Here is a 5,479-nt window from a genome sequence, read left to right as displayed (position 1 = left end):
GAATATTCTCCCTGATATAAGAAGATGGAGATATTTCAATCATAAGAATTCCTTTTGAGGAAATAATTTTTGTTTACAGACAAGGAAGCATGCTCATGCTCCTTCAACTGCCTTCTAAGGAAGGCGCATCTTGTTGTATGAAGAGTCCTTTGTTTTTCTGAGCCTCGAGCTGAGTTTTTATATAAATTGTGAGCTCAGGATGAGCTTGTCTAATAAATCCACTTGTGTGACAGTTGAGAGAAGAAGCAAGGGTAGAGATATTCCAGTAGCTGAACAGAGACTTTGGAGACCAGATATATCTAATAGAGACTTTTAAAAAAGAAAAAAAGAAGTAGTGATTGGAGTTCCCTGGTGGTCCAGTGATTAGGGCTTGGCACTTTAACCTTCAGACCCTAGTTCAATGCCCTGTTGGGGAACTAGGATCCCACAAGCACTGCCAAAAACAAGAAAACAAAAAAAAACTTGTGACTTTATTGTTTTCTAGAAATGACACACTTCTATAAAGAGGTACAGAGAAGAAACTAAAACTTGGCCATTGAATAGTTATTGTTAACATTTGATGAACATCATTCCAGTGTGAATTATAAATTCTTTGATGTTGGATATTTAATATAAATTCCGTTTATGTTTATGGAAGGCCAATCTGCCTCTTACCTTTTCCAATGGTCCTATCACTGCCGTTTCTAGCTCTGTAAAAGTCTCCTCTCTCTTCCAAGGACAACCTGATCCCCTAATCCTAACCCCCCTTCCTCCCCCACCATCTCCCCCATTGGAGTCTCAGCAATATAACATCACTAGTTTCTTTAGAGATTTCTCTAAAATCTGACTCTAAACTCTGTACCATTCTGGGTAAGCTCCTATGTGTTCCCCCTGGTTCATCAACGTCCTTTTGACAGCCTACCTCCCTGTCTGGAGCACAATCACTCAGGTGAAGTCTAAGGAGTGCAGAAAGCAGGAAACTGTCACCTCCTAGCATCTGTCACACGATGGGCTATTTTGGAACTTGTGGTCAAACATATCCCTCTCTCCCCCGACCTCCACAGTTTTTCTTATGTTGCTACTGTTAATCCAAGTCTCTCATACCGTGTTCTTTTTTCAATTTCAAAATAAAAAATACCTATTTTACTAAAGATTCTGTATAGATGATGACGAGGAGGAGGGTTATGTCACTGAGAGCACAATCAGTTCAGTTCAGTTGCTCAGTTGTATCCGACTCTTTGTGATCCCTATGGACTGCAGCAACCCAGGCTTCCCTGTCCATCACCAACTCCTGGAGCTTGCTCAAACTCATGTCCGTTGTCAGTGATGCCATCCAACCGTCTCATCTTCTGTCGTCCCCTTCTCCTCCTGCCTTCAATCTTTCCCAGCATCAGGGTCTTTTCCAATGAGTTAGTTCTTCGCATCAGGTGACCAAAATACTGGAGCTTCAACTTCAGCATCAGTCTTTCCAATGAATATTCAGGACTGATTTCCCTTAAGATAGACTGGTTTGATCTCTTTGCAGTCCAAGGGACTCTCAAGAGTCTTCTCCAACACCATAGTTCAAAAGCATCAGTTCTTCGGCGCTCAGCTTTCTTTATGGTCCAACTCTCACATCTGTACATGACCACTGGAAAAACCATAGCTTTGACTAGATGGACCTTTGTTGGCAAAGTAATGTCTCTGCTTTTTATTGTGCTGTCTAGGTTGGTCATAGATTTTCTTCTAAGGAGCAAGCATCTCTTAATTTCATGGCTGCAGTCACCATCTGCAGTGATTTTGGAGCCCAAGAAAATAGTCTCTCACTGTTTCCACTGTTTCCCCATCTGTTGGCCGTGAAGTGATGGAACCGGATGCCATGATCTTAGTTTTTTAAATGTTGAGTTTTAAGCCAGCTTTTTCACTCTCCTCTTTCACTTTCATCAGGAGGTTTTTTAGTTCCTCTTTGCTTTCTGCCATAAGGGTGGTGTCATATCTGAGGTTATTGATATTTCCCCTGGCAACCTGATTCCAGCTTGTGCTCATCCAGCCCAGCATTCCACGTGATGTACTCTGCATATAAGTTAAATAAACAGGGTAACAATATACAGCCTTGTTGTACTCCTTTCCCAATTTGGAACCAGTCCATTGTTCCATGTCCGGTTCTAACTGTTGCTTCCTGACCTGCAAACGGATTTCTCAGGAGGCAGGTAAAGTGGTCTGGTATTCCCATCTCTCGAAGAATTTTCCACAGTTTGTTGTGATTCACACAGTCAAAGGCTTTAGCATAGTCAATGAAGCAGATGTTTTTCTGAAATTCTCTTGCTTTTTCTATGGTCAAACGGATGTTGATCTCTTATTCCTCTGCCTTTCCTAAATCCAGCTTGGACATCTGGAAGTTCTCGGTTCATGTACCGTTGAAACCTGACTTGGAGGATGTTGAGTATTACTTTGCTAGCGTGTGAGATGAATGCAATTGTACTGTAGTTTGAACATTCTTTGGCGTTGGAATGAAAACTGATCTTTTCCAGTCCTGTGGCCACTGCTGAGTTTTCCAAATTTGCTGGCACATTGAGTGCAGCGCTTTAACAGCATCTTTTAGGATTTGAAATAACTCAGCTGTAATTTCATCATCTCCACTAGCTTCTTCCATAAAGATACTTCCTAAGGCCCACTTGACTTTGCACTCCAGACTGTCTGGCTCTAGGTGAGTGATCACACCATCATGGTTATATGGGTCATGAAGATCTTTGTTGTATAGTTCTTCTGTGTATTCTTGCCACCTCTTCTTAATATCTTCTGCTTCTGTTAGGTCCTTTCCATTTCTGTCTTTTATTATGTCCATCTTTGCAAGAAATGTTCCCTTGGTATCTCTAATTTTCTTAAAGAGGTCTCTGCTGCTGCTGCTAAGTCGCTTCAGTCGTGTCCAACTCTGTGCGACCCCATAGACTGCAGCCCACCAGGCTCCCCCGTCCCTGGGATTCTCCAGGCAAGAACACTGGAGTGGGTTGCCATTTCCTTCTCCAATACATGAAAGTGAAGACACTCAGTCCTGTCTGACTCTTAGTGACCCAATGAACCAAAGCCTATCAGGCTCCTCCGTCCATGGGATTGTCCAGGCAAGAGTACTGGAGTGAGTTGCCATTGCCTTCTCCAAAGAGGTCTTTAATCTTTCCCATTCTATTGTTTTCCTCTATTTCTTTGCATTGATCTTTAACGAAGGCTTTCTTATCTCTCCTTGCTATTCTTTGGAACTCTGCATTCAGATGGATATAGCTTTCCTTTTCTCCTTTGCCTTTTGCTTCTCTTCTTTTCTCAGCTATTTGTAAGGCCTCCTCAGACAACCATTTTGCCTTTTTGCATTTCTTTTTCTTGGGGATGGTCTTGACTACTGCCTCCTGTACAATGTTACAAACTTCCATCCATAGTTCTTCAGGCACTCTATCAGACCTAATTCCTTGAATCTATTTGTCACTTCCACTATACAATTGTAAGGGATTTGATTTAGATCATACCTGAATGGTCTAGTGGTTTTCCCTGCTTTCTTCAATTTAAGTCTGAATTTTGCAGTAAGGAGTTCATGATCTGGGCCACAGTCAGCTCCTGGTCTTGTTTTGCTGATAGAGCTTATCCATCTTTGGCTGCAAATATAATCAGTCCGATTTCGGTATTGACCATCTGGTGATGTCCATGTGTAGAGTTGGCTCTTGTGTTGTTGGGAGAGGGTGTTTGCTATGACCAGTGCGTCCCCTTGGCAAAACTCTGTTAGCTTTTGCCCTGCTTCATTTTGTATTCCAAGGCCAAACTTGCCTGTTACTCCAGATATCTCCTGACTTCCTACTTTTGCATTTCAGTCCCCTATGATGAAAAAGTCATCTTTTTTTTTGGTGTTAGTTCTAGAAGATTTTGTAGGTCTTCACAGAACTGTTTGACCTCAGCTTCTTTTACATTAGTGGTTGGGGCATAGACTTGGATTACTGTGATATTGAATGGTTTGCCTTGGAAATGAACAGAGATCATTCTGTCATTTTTGAGATTACACCCAAGTACTACATTTCAGACTCTTTTGTTGACAGTGAGGGCTACTCCATTTCTTCTAAAGGATTCTTCCCCACGGTAGTAGATGTAGTGATCATCTGAATTAAATTTGCCCATCCAGCCCATTTTAGTTCACTGATTCCTAAAATGTCAATGTTCACTCTTGCCATCTCTTATTTGACCACTTCTAATTTACCTTGATTCATGGACCTAACATTCCAGGTTCCTACACAATATTATTCTTTATATCATTGGACTTTACTTCCATCACCAGTCACATCCACAACTGAGTGTCATTTTTGCTTTGGTTCAGCCTCTTCATTCTTTCTGGAGGTATTTCTCCACTCTTGTCCAGTAGCATATCGGACATCTACTGACCTGGGGAGTTCATCTTTCAGTGTCATATCTTTTTGCCTTTTCATACTGTTCATGGGGTTCTCAGGGCAAGAATACTGAGGTGGTTAGCCTTCTCTGGTGGACCACTTTCTGTCAGAATTCTCCACCATGGCCTGTCCATCTTGGGTGGCCCTACCTGGCATGGCTCCTAGTTTCAGTGAGTTAGACAAGGCTGTGAGCCATGTGATAGCACAATGTTCCTACCTAAAAACTCATTAGACAGGCTCACTGTCTCCTCAAATTCCCTCTCCAGCCAGCCACCAGCCAGGATGGATCCAGGTTTTGTGGGTTTGTAAGATTACACAATTTGGTGGATCCTCTTTAAGAAAGACAATACAAAATTGGCAATGAAATATTTAATTAGAATGTGAAGATAAAGTTACAAATTAAAAATCTTACAAATTTTAAATTTCCAAAAGCTGACAAACATCCAAACATTCCAAAATCCAGAAAAATAGCTATCTTTTTTCTCTTCCATTTGTTATTTATTTATTTGGCTTCATTGAGTCTTAGTTGCGTCCTATGGGATCTTTTGTTGTGGCACACACACACACACACACACACACACTCATGCTCTCTAGTTCTGGCGCCCAGGCTCAGTAGTTACAGGGCACAGGTTTAGTTGCTCCGCAGGATGTGGAATCTTAGTTCCCCAACCAGGGAGAAAACCAGCATCCCCTGAATTGCAAGGTGGGTTCTTAACTACAGGACACCCAGGGAAGTCCCTCCATTATTGTTTATTACAAGACATTGAATGTGATTCCCTGTGCCACACAATAGAACCGTGTTGTTTGTTTTATATATAGTAGCTTGTATCTTGGAGAAGGAAATGGCAACCCGCTCCAGTGTTCTTGCCTGGAGAATCCCAAGGGACAGAGGAGCCTAGCGGGCTGCCATCTATGGGGTCGCACAGAGTTGGACACGTCTGAAGCGACTTAGCAGCAGCAGCAGCTTGCATCTGCTAACCCAAACTCCTAATTTATCCCTCCCTCACTCCCTTTTCCCTTCGGTAACCGGAAGTTTGTTTTCTATGTCTGTGAGTCTGTTTCTGTTTCATGGATACGTTCATTTGTGTCGTATTTTAGAT

This window comes from Dama dama, chromosome 20 (assembly GCF_033118175.1).
Source record: "Dama dama isolate Ldn47 chromosome 20, ASM3311817v1, whole genome shotgun sequence".
Lineage (NCBI taxonomy): Eukaryota > Metazoa > Chordata > Mammalia > Artiodactyla > Cervidae > Dama > Dama dama.
The sequence above is the reverse complement of the archived record's forward strand: the minus strand, read 5'-3'. Positions refer to the sequence as shown.